This window comes from Pteropus medius, unplaced genomic scaffold (assembly GCF_902729225.1).
Source record: "Pteropus medius unplaced genomic scaffold, Ma_sr-lr_union100, whole genome shotgun sequence".
Taxonomy (NCBI): Eukaryota; Metazoa; Chordata; class Mammalia; order Chiroptera; family Pteropodidae; genus Pteropus; species Pteropus medius.
Window position 1 is genome coordinate 50,165,204 of NW_024340849.1, and position 16,331 is coordinate 50,181,534.

Below are 16,331 nucleotides of genomic sequence, written 5' to 3' on the forward strand. Positions count from 1 at the left end.
TGCATATTACACTGTGTGTTCAACTCCCACAGTTAGAATTCTTTCTGTCACCACATATTGACCCCTTTTATCCCATCTACCTCCTCCTTCTGCACTCCCCCCACCTTCTGTTAACCACTTCTGTTCCATGTCTGTGAGTCTCTGATTGTCCTGTTCGTTGTTACTTTTAGGTTTATATTCCACATATAAGTGATATCATGTGATTTTCAACTTTCTCTGTCTGGATTATTTTGCTTAGCATGATTAATTTCGAGGTCCATCCATGTTGTCACAAATGGAAGTATTTCATCTCTTCTTATTGGCTCAGTAATATTCCATTGCATATATGTACCACAGCTTTTTTAGCCAATCATCTATCGTAGGACACTTTGATTGCTTCCATGTCCCGGCCACTATGAATAATGCTGCTATGAACACTGGTGTGCAAATATCTTTTCGGATATGAGTTTTCAAGTCTTTGGGGTAAATACCCAGTAGAAGGATTGCTGGATCATATGGTAGATCAATTCTTAGTTTTTTGAGGAACTTCCATACTGTTTTCCATAGTGGCTGTACCAATTTGCAGTCCCACCATCAGTGTATGAGGGTTCCTTTTTCTCCACATCCTCTGCATCACTTCTTATTACTTGTCTTGTTGATAACAGCTATTTGAACAGATGTGAGTTAGTATCTCATTGTGGTTTTTATTTTTATTTCCCTAATAGCGATATTGAGCATCTTTTCATATGTTTGTTGGCCATTTGTATGTTTTCTTGGGAGAAATGTCTGTTCAGCTCCTCTGCCCAGTTTTTTTTATTTTTATTGGATTCTTTGTTTTTATGTTGTTATTGAGTTGTATGAGTTCTTTGTATATTTTCGATATTAGGCCCTTATTGGAGGTGTGCCTTGCAAATATCTTCTCCCATTCAGATGATTGTCTCTATACCTTGTTGAAAAAAGCAGAAGCTTTTTAAATTTTATGTAGTCCCATTCATTTATTTTTGCTCTTTTTTCCTTGCCTTTGAGGTCAAAATCATAAAATCTTCTTTGAGTCCAACCAAAGTCCTTGAGTTTAGTTCCTATGTTTTCTTTTATGCAATTTATTGTTTCAGGTCTCATATTCAGGTCCTTAATCCATTTTGAGTTAATTTTGGTGTGTGGTGATAGACAACAAACAGTCTAGTTTCATTCTTTTGCAGGTGGCTTTCCAATTTTCCCAGCACCATTTATTGAAGAGGCTTTCCTTTCTGCACTGTATGTTTTTGGCTTTTTTGTTGAAAATTATTTGCCCATATAAAGATGGGTATACTTCTGGACTCTTGATTCTATTCTACTGGTCCGTGTGTCTGTTTTTCTGCCAATAGCATCTTGTTTTGATTATTGTCACTTTGTAGTATAATTTGAAGTAAGGCAGAGTGATGCCTCCAGCCTTGTTCTTTTTTCTCAGGATGGCTTTGGCAATCCGGGGTCTTTTGTGCTTCCATACAAATCTGATGATTTTTTGTTCTATTTCTTTAAAAAATGCCAATGGGATGTTGATGGGGATTGCATTAAATCTGTATAATGCTTTAGGTAATATGGTCATTTTAACTACATTGATTCTTCCAATTCAAGAACACAGAATATCTTTCCATTTCTTTGTATCTTCTTTTATTTCTTTTAATAGGATCTTATGGTTTTCATTATATAGGTCCTTCATATGTTTTGTTAGATTTCTTCCTAGGTATTTTATTCTTTTTGTTGTAATTGCAAAAGGAATTATTTTTTCCACTTCTTTTTCTGACACTTCATTATTAGAGTATATGAACATCGATTTTATATCCAGAGACTTTACTGTATTTGCTTTCTGTTTCTAGTAGTGTTCTTGCGGAGTCTTTAGGATTTTCTATGTAGAGAATCGTGTCATCCGCAAATAGTGACAATTTGACTTCTTCATTTCCTATTTGGATGCCTTTTATATTTTTCTCTTGCCTAATTGTACTCGCTAGGACCTCCAATGTTATATTGGATAACAGTGGCTATAGTGGACAGCCTTTCCTTGTTCCTGATCTTAGAGGGAAGGCTTTTAGTTTTTTACCATTAAGTATAATGTTGGCTGAGGGTTTGTCATGTATGGCCTTTATTACATTAAGGTACTTTTCTTCTACACCAATTTTGTTAGGTGTTTTGATTATAAATAGATGCTGTGTCTTGTCGAAAGCTTTTTCTACATCTCTTGATACGATCATATGATTCTTATTTTTAAATTTGTTTATGTGGTGTATCACATTAATCGATTGACATATGTAAACCATCCCTGTGCCCTTGGGATGAAGCCCACTTGATCGTGCTTATAATCTTTTTAATATGTTGCTGTATTCAGTTCACTAGTATCTTATTTAGGATTTTTGCCTCTGTATTCATGAGAGATATTGGTCTGTAGTTTTCTTTTTGTGTGTTATCTTTACGAGGTATTGGTATCAGGGTAATATTGGCTTCATAAAATAAGTCGAGAAGTACTCCCTCTTCTTCAATTTTTTGGAAGAGTTTGAGGAGAATAAGTATTAAATCTTCTTTGAATGTTTGGTAGAATTCACTGGTGAATCCATCTGGTCCTGGACTTTTACTTTTTGGTAGGTTTTTGATGATTGTTTCCATTTTATACTGCTAATCAGTCTATTTAGATTTTCCAGTTATTCTTGGTTCAGTCTAGGAACGTTGTATTTTTTTAAGTACTGGTCCATTTCTTCTAGGTTATTAAATTTGGTGTTATATACTTTTTCATAGTATTCTTGTATAATCCTTTGTATTTTGTGGTGTCTGTTGAAATTTCCCCCCTTTCATCTCTGATTTTGTTTATTTGTGTCCTTTCTCTTTTTTCTTTAGTGAATCTAGCCAGGTGTTTGTCAATTTTATTCACCTTCTCAAAAAACCAACTCTTTGTTGCATTTATTTTTTTCTATTTTTTTGTTTGTTTGTTTTCAATTTTATTTAATTCTGCTCTAATTTTGATTATTTCTTTCCTGCTGCTGACTTTAGGCTTCATTTGTTCTTTCTTTACTAGTTTTTTTTTTTTTTAAGATGGAGCATTAGGTTGTTTATTTGGGCTCGTTCTTGTTTTTGGAGACAGGCCTGTAATGATATGAACTTTCCTTTTATTACTGCTTTTGCCATGTCCTAAAAGTTTTGATATGTTGTACTATCATTATCATCATTTCTTTTTATCTCTTGATCTCTTTTTCATTTTTTCTTTGACCCGGTTATTCTTCAGTAGCATGTTATTTAATCTCCATGTATTTGTGGTTCTTCCCACTTTCTTTTTTTAGTTGATCTCCAGCTTCAAAGCATTATGATCAGAGAACATGGTTGGTATGATTTCAACCCTCTTCTTTTTGTTGAGGCTATCTCTGTGTCCCAGTATGTGGTCGATCCTTGAGAATATTCCGTGTGCACTAGAGAAGAATGTATAAGTAGTTATTTTGTGTTTAAAGGCTGTATAAATATCAATTATGTCCAATTGGTTTAATGTGTCATTTAAGGATGTTATTTCCTTATTGATTTTCTGTTTTGATGATGTGTCCATATTCAACAGTGGGGTATTTAGGTCCCCTACTATGACAGTGTTTTGGTCTGTTTCTCCCTTTAATTCTGTTAGTAATGGCTTTACATATTTCGGGGCTCCCTGATTGGGAGGATAGATATTAATAAGTGTTATATCTTTTTGGTGTATGATTCCCTTTATCATTATGAAGTGTCCTTCAGTATCTTTCTTTACCTTTTTTTATTTTGAAGTCTATTTCACCCAATATTAGTATCGCTACTCTCACTTTTTCTCTGAATGTCATTTTCTTGAAATATCATTTTTCACCCTTTCACTTTGAGTCTATATTTGTCTTTGGAACTGAGATGTGTCTGCTGGAGGCAGCATATGATTGAATTTAATTTTTGATCCAATCTGCAACTCTGTGCCTTTTTATTGGTGAGTTCAGTTGATTTATATTTAGGGTGATTATTGAAATATGAGGTTTTCCTATAGCCATTTTATCTTTTGTTTTCTGGTAGCTTGGTGTTTCCATTGCTTCCTTTTCTTTGTGTGTCTGTTTTTCCTATTTTGGTTGGGTTGTGGGTTTTCCCTCAGGTACTTCTTGTTTCATGTTATATATTTCAGTTTTGAATCTTTGGTGTGTGGTTACCATTATGAATATGTAAAGGATAGTTATATATATACAGTCGTCCGTTTTATTCTGCGTGTGCCCGATCTCCATTCCCCTTTGCAAATTTGAATTTGAATCCTCCCCTTTTCTGTCATTGTTGTCTCAATTTGTCCCTATGTATGCTGAACATTCATTACTATCTTGCAATAGCAAATCTCTTCTTATTGTTTAAGCTTATAATGCCCTGTTCATAGTAAGGGTTGTACTCCTCTGCTTCTTTCTGCCTGCTAGATGCCTTACTCCTAGTTATGTATTTATTTAAGGGAGCTGACCCCTTTCAGTATTTCCCATAATGCGGGCCTCATACTGGAGAATTTCCTCAATTTTTGTATGTCTGAAAAGGTCTTTATTTCTCCTTTATATCTAAAGGAGAGCTTTGCTGGATACATTATTCTTGGCTGGAAGTTCTTTTCATTTAATAATTTGAATATTTTATTCCACTCCTTTCTGGCCTTTAAAGTTTGCGCTGAGAATTCTGACGATAATCTAATGGGTTTTCTTTTATTGGTTACTGTCTTCTTTTCCCTGGCTGCCCTGAGAATTCTTTCTTTGGCATTGATTTTTGATAATTCTAATACAATGTATCTTGGAGAAGCCTTTTTTGGATTCAGATAATTGGATGTTCTGTTGACTTCTTGAATTCCAAGCTCCAGTTCATTCCTTAGATTTGGAAAATTCTTGTCAACTATTTGTCCCAAACTGCTTTCTAATCCTTGCTCCTTTTACTCTCCTTTGAGAATACCCATTATTTTTGTTTCCTCTCCTGATGGTATCAGCTAGTTCTTGTATTTCTCTTTCATTATTTTTCATTCTTCGGTTTCTCTCTTCTTCTTTCTGATTTATTTCTAGATTTCTGTCTTCAATATCACTGATCCTTTCCTCCATTTGGTCGACTCAATTTCCCAAGCTTGCTATTTCATTTTTCATCTCTTTCAATGTGTTCTTTATCTCCAGAAGTTTTATTGGTTCTTTTTGAAGGTTTCAATCTCCTTGCTAAAAACTGATTCTGCTGATCTAGTTGTTTTTTCAATTTCTGTGGTAGCTCTTATGTGCATATCCCATGCTCAGACATGCTGGTGTGCAGATTGGATGTTTTTTGTTGAGTTTTAGATGTTCAGCTTACTGTTGTTTCAAGGGGAGAGAACTGAGGACATCTCTCGCTCTGCCATGTTTCTGACATCACCACTAGCCATATTATAAATGCTCAATAGCCACACGTGGCTAGTGGATAATGTATTGCAGCATACACTTGTTATTGAAGTTCTGTGGGACAGAACTGCCTGAGATTAAAATACTTGGGGCAAAGTAATGTCTTTTTACATGTAAATAATGAAAACAGTGATCAGAAAAAAAAGTAAACTATTGGAACTAGAAGAAATCTTGTAACAGATATTAAGCAGTCAACCAGACTTTCTACTTCAATAATATAATTTAGGAATACAGCAAGTCACTCAACATCATTTCATTATAAGGTTGATGAAATTCTGTAGGAACTTAACTCTTGTTTATATCGATTACCCTATGGTAAAATTGGTTTTGTTATATGTTACTTCGCTTAAAGTCACGGAACCTATTAAAGATGTTAAATACATGAAAGCTCCCTCCAGAAATACCTCACAATCTAATTGTCTTGGTTTCTGAAATTCTGTCATTGAAATTGTTGAAAAAACAAAATTGAACTGAATATGTTTGGAGATCTAGTTGGCTTTATTAAATGATTCATGAATCAAGCAACATCTAATCTAGCAACTAGAAGAGAATTTGGAGGAGGTATACAAAATGGAAGGAATTTGTAGGAAGAAGGGTGGGGCAAGGGAGTTATTAGTAAAATTAAAGAAAGGATTATTTGGGGGCAAGGACCTTTTTAGGGGATGAGAAGGAGAAGGGGTTTTATTATGTAGATTGCTTCTTCTTTCTATGGAGGATGGAAAGGGACTATAGGACAGATTACCTCACTGATGCTTGACCAGAAAATTCCATACTGGTGGATTAAGATTGTTTCTGGAAGTCTACGGCCATGCCAACCTGAATGAGCCCGATCCTGTCTGATCTTGGGAGCTAAGCAGAGTCAGGCCTGGTTAGTACTTGGATAGGAGATCACCTAGGAAGACCAGGTGCTGTAGGCATAAAAAATAATAATAATAATAATAATAATAATAATAATAATAATAATAAAGGATTGTAGCTGACAAGGACCTTGCAATCTGTGAGGTCAACCAAGGGTTGCCTCACCTAAAAAAAAAAGATTGTTTCTGGGAGAGGTTGAAACTCCAATTAGATCAGGTATTATATCTAGGTTGGTATTATGAGCTTTTAGCATGAGTGACACCATTTGAAGCCTGTGGTTTTTTTCTTTAACAAAAATGATTATTTAAATTAATGGCATGTTATCTCCCTGGTTACTCTATGATTGTTAGCATCAATCTTAAAATATATACTGTTCTATAAAGGAAAGGCAACTCCATTACCCCCTTAAAATCAACTGACGTCCTCTAAGGTTGGCAAAAGTGGTAGTGGTTTTCAATTACCCCTGCATCCTGAGGAACAAAGAAGTAGAAAGCCATAAAATACCAGCCGGTTTAATCCGGCCACAAGTGCTTGCACAGTCAGTCCTACACTAACCTTCCCATGACCTAGCCTCATTATACCATCATTATAATATCATGCCTATGCCCAGAAGTTTATAAATCTAATTATAACAGACTGAATTCTGGGTAACCACATGTGCAGTAGGTAAAGGGTTATATAACAACCAAATATCAATCAGAATGACCTCACGTGCCAATCGTCTAGCACCACCCTTGTAACCTCCCATCACAGCCCTAATATAATACAGACTTCCCCACTTCCATGGGGTTACAGTCCTCTTCACTGTAACCTGCCCCTCCCTTGGAGCATACTTTAATCAAACCCATTTCTCTCTTATAACATGCTTTAATAAATCTTACTTTTCTCAATCTCACTGATCTGTAATTCTTTACTGTGTCAACGAAAAGAATCGAGGACCCCTCACTACTGCCCGAGCGACAACAGATTTCAGATCACCCTAATGGTAACACTGGGAGATATGGATGATGGTGTTAACTTTCCAGGCCAATGCCAGAGTAAAGGAAAGAAAGAAAAGAAGAAAGAGTTTCATGTTAGATTAAAGGAGAAAGTCTTCATCTGGCATCTTGGAAGGAAGAAGCCTAAATCAATGTCAGCTACTTTTTCTCATCAATTTGATTTGAAGATCTCCAGTGTTAGTGCAGGACCAGGTATTAGATGGAATCTTCATCAGTTTTGAGATGTATATCCAAGGTTCAAGTTTCTGAACCGTAGCTGCCATCTAGGCAATGAGGAGGACCCCTTTCAAAGAGCTTAATGATTCCCATTCAGAAGGTTAGGAGAAAATTGGAAATGTTAGTTTGGACAGTTGTAGCCAGATATTGGAGAAAACTAAAAGAATTCAAGACCCAGTCCAGTTATAGGTATATAATAAAACCTCAAAGACAATTAACAAGATTAGAATGTAATATAGACAAAGGTGCAACCATAAGTTTTCCCTCGACAGTTACCCCATATTTATTAATCCAAGATAATCACAGTAAAACTTTTTTTTTGCATTAAACTTGGCCTGATTATTTATATAAGTGTAGCAAGAATAGTGATTGACTATATAAGTTCTTTTTAAGACTCCTTTGCTGGAACCTTGTAAGTAATTTCTGGTCATATCTGAGTCAATGAATGTTCCACTTAAATATGACATTGTGGTCAAAGCCTTGGTAATGTAACCAATGCTCCCGATTGCATCCTGTTTTAAGGAGAACAGATTCTTATTAAATTTATAAAAATAAATATGTTGTCATGAAAATAATACTGAGAGTTTCTGAATTCTGAAGGGATCAGGTAGGGAGAAAAGTAAATGTTTCATCTTTGTTCATAAAGGCATTTTATCAAATTATTGATAGCTTAAGAGAAATGATTTCTTTAAATCTGAAAAAACAAAACCTTAGAGTATCCTCCTCAGTTCATTCAGTCCCACATTATTAAGACTTGTTCTGCTTGAATCAAGTTTCTCTATTAATTGGTTTGAACTTGCCTAAAGATTGAGGGTGATAAAGTCAGTGATAATTCCAAGAAGCTGAAAGTTTTCTGTCAAGGGTCCTATGATTCGCCCCGTAAAGCAAGTGCCTCGATCATTGGAGATTATGGAAGGTATATCCCAAATGCAAAACACATTCTCTACACTTTCTTTGCCACTGTGAGACAGGCATCAGCATTGTGGCAGCAGGAGCCATCTACCCATTAGGAAAGCATACATACAACAACAAGAACGTATTGGTAACCCATACTAAGTAGCAGTTGGATGAAGTCCAGCTTAAATGTACTATGTTGAATAAAAAAGTTCAAAAATCAAAAAATGAGGTTTGCCATGGAATCATTAAGAACTAAGCACAAAGCCTTTCTCTTGGATTTCTCATTGCCAACTGTTCATTTAATTTTTGGCTATTGTTAAAGAGGTGAAATATTGCCATTTGTGATAACATGGATGAACCTTGTTAATCATGCTAAATCATGCTGAATCATGCTAAATGAAATAAGCCAGAAAGAAAAAGTTGAAAACCACATGATATAACTTATATGTGGGATATAAACCTAAAAGCAACAAACAAACATGACAAACAAACAGAGACTCAGGGACGTGGACAATAGAATAGTCACCAGACTAATTACCAGAGGGCAGGGGTAGCAGTGGGTGAGGGGAAAGTAGATGGGGTAAAAGGAGTCAAATATATGATGACAGAAAGAAATTTAACTATAGGCAGTGAACATACAATACGATATATATGACTTACTGTTGAATTGTACTTACTGAACTCACTGGATTTTGTTAACCAATGTTACCATGAAAAAAAAAAAGAATACTTAATTTTTGGCTATTCTTTACCCATCTTAGTTTCTCTAACTTAGGAGCAGACCGTTTCCATGTTACAAGGGCATCAGTCTGGCAGTGAGGGGTCATTTTTGCAGAAGCAGAATGGACTTCATCCACATGTGCCACAATCTTTATAGGTTTTGTTGTTGGTGCCTGTGCATGAAAGTCACTTAAGGTATTTATTTCTCTGAACTCAGATTCAGTCCTTTTAGTGTGAGCCTCAATTTAGATAACAGACAAGATCTTATACCAGGATATACTGTTGCAAGATACTCGGACAGAGAGACAGGACACTAAAGCAATAAGCAGAAAGTAGCATTTATTGGTGCCGGTACCGACTCAGCGGATTCACATCAAAGGCTGAGCCCCTGATCGAAGTGGAGCTTTCTCTTTTATATACATCTTATACTTTCTCATAGTAACAGACTTGCATGTTCTTTCTATATAAGGAAAGTATATTTTGATTGGTTGGTGGGCCATAAGAGGAAGTGAGTAACTTTGAATCTAGGAAGCGGTTAGCTCGGGCCTAGCTACCACATTCCTCTCTTTGATGCTCGGGCCCAAGATTGGGTCAGAGAGCTGATATTTCCATACTGTATGACCTGACTACCTATCCTGATTCCCTCTTTACATTACACAAACAGAGTCTGTAGGGGTATGTTGGCCCTCTTGGTGGGGTGTCACTGTCCTCAGGCTTCTGCTGCACATGAATTGGTCAGCTTTTGGTGTGACCAAATCAGGGTCAATGTTCTTTTGATTTGCAAGTCCAGTCGACGTCTTCTTTCGAAGGGTTAATCTTGGGGACTCTGTGGAGTCTGAAATGTACTCCCAGTCTGTGGCCGCTGGCTTAAGCCTGCTGTGGTGAATCCAAGGCATTATCTTGGCAACCTTTACTGCAGTGGAAGTGGACAAGATAATAGTGGATGGGCCTCTTCAAAGAGGCTTTAAACGTTGGACATTCCATTCCTTGACCCGCACCTAATCTCCTGGCCTAAAAGAATGGGCCTCAGTAGTCAGACTAACAGGCAGCCTTTCCCTAATCCAGTGGTTGAGAGCCTGCAAAGTAGTACCCAGGGCTTATAACTGCTGTCTCAGAGTCAATTCGCCTATTTCCTTTAGGTCTCCTTGTATTCCATTGATGGGGAGGGGGTTGTCACCCACACAAGACCTAGCAGAGAGAGAATCCAGTCTTCTTGGTTGGGGCTGATTCTTAATAGTGCCATAGGGAGGACTTGATCCCAATGTAGATGTGTCTCTTGACATAATTTCTCAATTGAGTTTTTAGGGTCCTGTTCATGCGCTCTACCTGTTCCAAACTCTGTAGTCAATAGGCAGCACGTAATTTCCATTTAATGTTCAAATTTTTGGCTAGCATTTGCACTATTTCTGCTACAAAGGCTAGTCTGTTATCTGAGCCAATGGTAATTGGTAGGCCAAATCGTGGAATAATTTCTCAGAGGAGCAGTCTGGCTATTTCTTGGGCCTTCTAAGTCTGGGTGGGGTAGGCCTCTACCCAACCAAAATATGAGCACACAAAGACCAAGAGGTACTTGTAGCCCTAGGATTGGGGCATCTCAGTGAAGTTTATTTCCAGGTCTTCAAAGGGTGTTCCTCCCACACTCTGGACTGCCAGAGGGGCCCGTGGCTCCTGTTGTGGGTTGTTTGAGCACATACCCCACATCGTTCGCACACCATTTGGGAGATGCTAGAGAGCTGGGAGATGTAGAAATACTGGCCTAATGTGATTTCAAGCGCTGTCTGGCCAATGTGGGTATTCTGATGGAACTGTCTGACAAAGGCTGGGGCTAAGACCTCAAGAATTGCTATTTGCCTGTCTTCAAACTTCCACCATCCACTAGAGACATAACTCCCATTTTCAGTCTTAAACCAGGCATCTCCATGCTGTGACTACTTAGGGTCCCACTCCACTACGGGACTGGGGAACCGGGTGGCAGTCAGAGTTGTTGGTTCTGTTACCCTCTTGGGGGCCACAAGCTTTTCTTTGCGGTCCGCTTTTTGGTTTCCCTGAGAGGTCACAGTGTCTCCTTTTTGATGTTCCCAGGAATGCGTAACTGCCACTCTTTTATACTTCCTCATAGTTACAGACTTGCATGTTCTTTCTATATAAGGAAAGTGTATTTTGATTGGTTGGTGGGCCATAAGGGGAAGTGAATAACTTTCAACCGTCCTAGGAAGCAGTTAGCTTGGGCCTCTCTACCACAATATCAGACTTACAGGAATTTCACACAATTTCTGGACAGTTATAACATATAGACACAACACAAAGAAGGCTTAATGTTTGGACAATGGACTAAATAGGATGACAGATTACTGTAAAACAATTCTTAATTTTTTATTTTAGCAAAGTAACAATAAAAGATATTTAAGACAAATACAAGTTAGCTCTTACTATTGAAAAGATTTTATTTTAAGTAAAAGAGCTGCGTGGATGAAAAAGGGGCCACATGCTAAACCTGACAAGCTCAGGGGAGGCCAGCATGGCAGACTCTACAAACTCAGAGACCAAAGTTAACCACATAGGTCTGAACATAAAAATTCCCAACTAAAAGCAGGTCATGGCAGTAGTCTCATCCTGGGCCTGTTACTTTCTTGACAAAGATCAGTCTTTACCTTAAATAAGCCTGTCTATTATCCTTTTTTGTATCTAAGATCACATACCCTTGGAATGTCAGAGTAATCCCTTTTGTTTCCAGGCCCCGCAGAGCAGAAGACCACAGAAATCCTTATTGTTATCCTATTCCCCCCAAACCATTTCTGTGTTAATTATTAACTCTCCTGTACCCACCAATGTAAAAAAAGTTTGTGTCTCTCCATTTTACTTTATTTTGCTTTCTCCGAGCCCCTTAATATACCAATGGATTTCATGTAACTTTCTTTACACCTTTGAGCCTAATGTATAAAATAAGCAGCAAAATTGCCATACTGTGAAGCATTTTCTTATGAGATTTTGCTCAAATAAATTCATTAAAATTCCCTACAGATTTTGTTACCATTTTGGGGGTGATTTGAACTTCGATGTAATTCCAGCATCATGGGGGGAGGGTAACAACACAGAAGTGTGATTAGCATTTTTCCTCAGTTCTTCCCCGCTGACGCAGAAAAGAAGCACAGGTCAGCAAGATTTAGAAAAAGATTTATTAAAGGTATATTTTAGAAGGAGACGGGCTATGCTAAGGAAGGCTGCAGCCCTGTGGAATTTGGGAGGTGAAAAGATAAAAGAAAATAAAAGACAGAATATGTCTGAAGAAAAGGATGGGTTTTCAGCTAAGAGAGCTGTAACAACACAGAAGTGAGAAGGTCCTTATTGTATTTATGTGGTAATGGGTGCTTACAAAGGCGTTCCTAGGTGATTGGCATGTAAGATCATTGGATTGACACTTGGCTGCTGTATGACTCTTTGCCTAGTGCACACGTGCTTATCCAGAATTCAATCTGTTATAATTAGATTCATGAACTTCCAGGCATAAACATAATATTATAATGATGGTATGTATAATGAGGCTGAGGTTGTGGGCAGGTTAGGGCAGTACCTTCTGCACGCATGCACGTCTGTGGCTGGATTAAACCAGCTATAGGTTATGACCCTCCGGTCCTTTGTCTCCTGGGATTCAGGATGGATTCTTCAACTACCAATGGAGTGTTTTTTGGATGGCCTCTGAGCTGGCCTCTATTCCTTTGTTCCCCTGTCACTCATGTCTGACTAGCTATCTAACAGTTTGGACATTTCTTACATTGACACCTGATTACAACATAAAATGCAAAAACCTATTTTGTTGAAACAGAATCTTTGCTTTCTTGGCAGATTGCTCAAAAAGGAAAACCTTCCAGCAGATAAAAGAAAAGTAAGTTTTAGCTTTACATAAGCATACCATTGATACTAAAGGATAATTTTTTTAAAAAGCTTTATAACAGTTCAATTTTAGCCAGCTTAATTACACAAGGTACAATCTTCTCTCTCATTTCAACTTTTATATGCTCTTAGTTTGTACTTCATAACCAGAACTACTTTCCGCATTTGCATAGTTTCATCTTTTAAAAGAGTTATAGCCTGACACATAGGTAGCTTCCACCCAGGTTCATTGCCTGTGCGGTGTGCTGGGCTTAAGCTTCTACCTGCAATTCTACATCTATGGATCCCACCCCTGCAATGTATAATGCCAGCGTGTAGAACCACCATGCTGCCCATTTCTGCTGGTGCCAGTCTATACGGGATCCCAATTACAAGGCAATTGGGGCAAAGTGAGAAATACGTGTCCAACAAAATATGGATGTCCCAGGTTCAATGGCTGATCCAGTCAATGGGCAAGTAGGGCCAGACGTAGTGCTCACAGACCCAGAGATACACTGCAGGTAGCTAGTCAGTAGGCTCTGTACTGACATAACATTGCCCATTCCACCAGACCTTGAGAACGTTAGCAAAGGTGGTGTTAGCACACATCTTGGGGGGTAGCCACCCCACAATATGGTTGGGCAAAGATCTCACTTGCTCTATGCAGTGAGGGGCCTGCTTCCGCAGTTCCACATGTTCTCCCGCTAGACATCCCTACCCGTTGAAAATGGCATGGCCTATGAGGGGCAGGGAGTTGCAATGGTCACGGCAGAGTAGCACTTCTGTGGCCCATCGTCATTGGTCCCATCCAGGTGTGGTGTTCCAGGTACACAGCCATGTCCATTTCTCAGCTGTGGTTGGAATAATACGCCATGGCAGTCCCTCAGCTGCTTCCATTGGAGTTCAGTGCACACCCAGCAGTGAGAAACATTATGGACAGCAGCAAATACATGAGCCCAGAACATGACCCTGTTCTCTGTTGTCAGCCTGGGTGATAGGATAGAGCAGACAAAGAGACCATTAGGGACAAGTCCCGTCCTTCGGGGAGGACACAGGCCACTTGCCCATCTTGAGACAAAAGGGTGGCCGGAAGAGGAGCTGCCCCTGGCCTGTGACACCAGGCAGTTTCTCCAAAAGTAGCAGGCTAGGAGATCTCCACCGGCGTTACAGTAGAGAGAGGAATGGGCCAGAGGCTAAGGACAAAACTCCCCATTAACAGTGAACCCTCCACAGTCATGGTGAGTGCCATTTGCAAGGGCATGGGCCAAATATAAATCCAGGGTTCTACCTACAACCCATTGTGTAAGCCCTGTCCCCAGGGCTCCACCAGGGCTACCTACAACTCTCGTATTACCTATATAGTCCAAGGCCATGACCAGGTGGCCTGTTTATCTACTGCCCAAGGTTCTGGGGCTGGCAAGAGCAAAGCTCCCTGGTACGCCCGGGGGAAGAACTGTATAGCAGTGGTGCCCGGGGAACACTTTGATAGCCCACGGCAAGCCTACTACAACCCTGTCAAAGGAAGACAACACCATTCGCGAGGGCTGTTCATTCAGAAGGCGTATAGCCTGTGGGAGGTTAATGTACCAGCCCAGGCCCAAGGCATGCAGTTTGTCCTTCAGCAAGCCGTTGAATCCTTCTATCATTCCAGCTGCCTGTGGGCAATAAGGAACATGTAACTGCCACCGCACATCATTGGTGCAGGCCCAGGTCTGCATCTCCTGCCCTGTAAAGTGAGTGCCTCTGTCACTGGTGATTAATAAGGGCTGGCCATAGGCGGTCACGAGGTGCTCCAATGTGGTCACAGTACGGCATTGATCGGCAGCTGCCACTGGCCATGCAAACTCTAGGCCAGTGGCTGTGTCCATACCCATGAACACATAGCGGTGTCCTCAGTCTGTGGGCAAAGGCTTTATCTAGTCCACTTGCCATTCCTAGAGTGGCTTAGCCTCACAGGGCACCATCCCTGGGCTACTCTTTACCCTCCGTCTCTCTGGGTGCTGCTCAGCACACCAGGGGCATTGTGACACTGCAACTTGTACTTGTGCCTGGGTCAACAATAGGCTCCATCGCTTCACTACCTGTTCCATGGTACAGGCCCTTACATGCCCCAGCTTTCGGTGGAGCCAAAGGCCAATGTCCACTGGAACTGGCGGTACACAGGTGGAGCGAACATGTCCCAGTGCATCGGCTGCATCATTGCCCGGGATTTGTAACAGCCGATAGCTGGAGACATGGTATATGGTGGCCCCCTGCTGAAGACTCCACTTTCAGAGGTCTTCCCACAAACCCTGGCCCAATAGTGGGCAGTGGCCTATTATCTACTCTTGGGCAGCCCATCAGGCAGCTACAGAGTTAGACCTCGATATACAGCCCAACTGTCAGTGCAGATGTGCGCCGGGCCAGTTTCATAAGGACCAACCCACACAGTGCGAAGCTCAGCCCATTGGCTGGACTGCCCAGCACCAGTTTCATACCAAAAGGTTTCTGTGGACAGCTATAGGGCCACAGTAGCCCATGTTGGGGGCTGCCCATGGCACAAGCCGTCTGTGTACCAAGCATCCTCAGGGATGGGAGCCCGACCCTCTACATAGGGACTCGGTACATGTCTCATCTCAGCAGGCTCTGTTAGGAGCTCTGCTTGAAACTGCCCTGGTCCCAATAGGGAGTGCAGTTGACCTGACAGGGAGCTCACAGAGAACTGTGCCCGCTACTCTAGGTACACCCCCCACTTGATCAGTGTAGGGATCTGTGCAATTCTTGTATGGGGAGTCTTCACCCAAGACCACAGCCATCCCTCCACGGGGTACGTAGACTGCATGGTTATGGGATTAGGGCCAGTGATGGCCTCACTGGCCAGAAGGGCTGCACATATGGCAACCAGTTGCTTCTCTATCAGAGAATACCATGCTTCCGTGCCTTTCTATAACTGAGACCAGAAGCCTGTCAGTACCTTTTGGGAACCGTGCTTCTGCCACAAGCCCCATTCAAACCCTGCATCATCCACCTGCACCATAAGCAGGATTGGGAGGGCTGGAACAACTACGCATAGAGTTTCGGCTTGTGCCTCTTCTATTTAGAAGGTCCAATCCCAGTAGGCACCCCGTCGCACTAGCTAGTGCAGGAGTCGCATCAAGGAGGCTAAATGAGGATGAACATTTTCCAAAACCCTAGTAGTCCCAAATAGATTTGGAGCTGCTTCACAGTTTCGGGTCAGGGATATGCCTGTATCTTATCACTGCCTCCAGCATTACTTTTCTCTTACCAGACCAGACAACTCTCAAGAATTTGACAGAGAACCCAGGTCCCTGGACCTTGTTCTCATTGACTGCCCAACCTCAGTCAGTGAGAGCTTCTCTCAGGCTGGTTGTCACTGCTTCTAGTTCTGTAA

At 40.3% G+C, this 16,331-nt stretch overlaps 1 pseudogene; it reads left to right on the forward strand.

Annotated features, from left to right (window-relative positions):
- The first annotated feature begins 6,179 nt into the window (after positions 1-6,179).
- LOC120590813 (uncharacterized) lies at positions 6,180-6,298 on the forward strand (annotated as a pseudogene).
- The last annotated feature ends 10,033 nt before the right edge of the window (positions 6,299-16,331 follow it).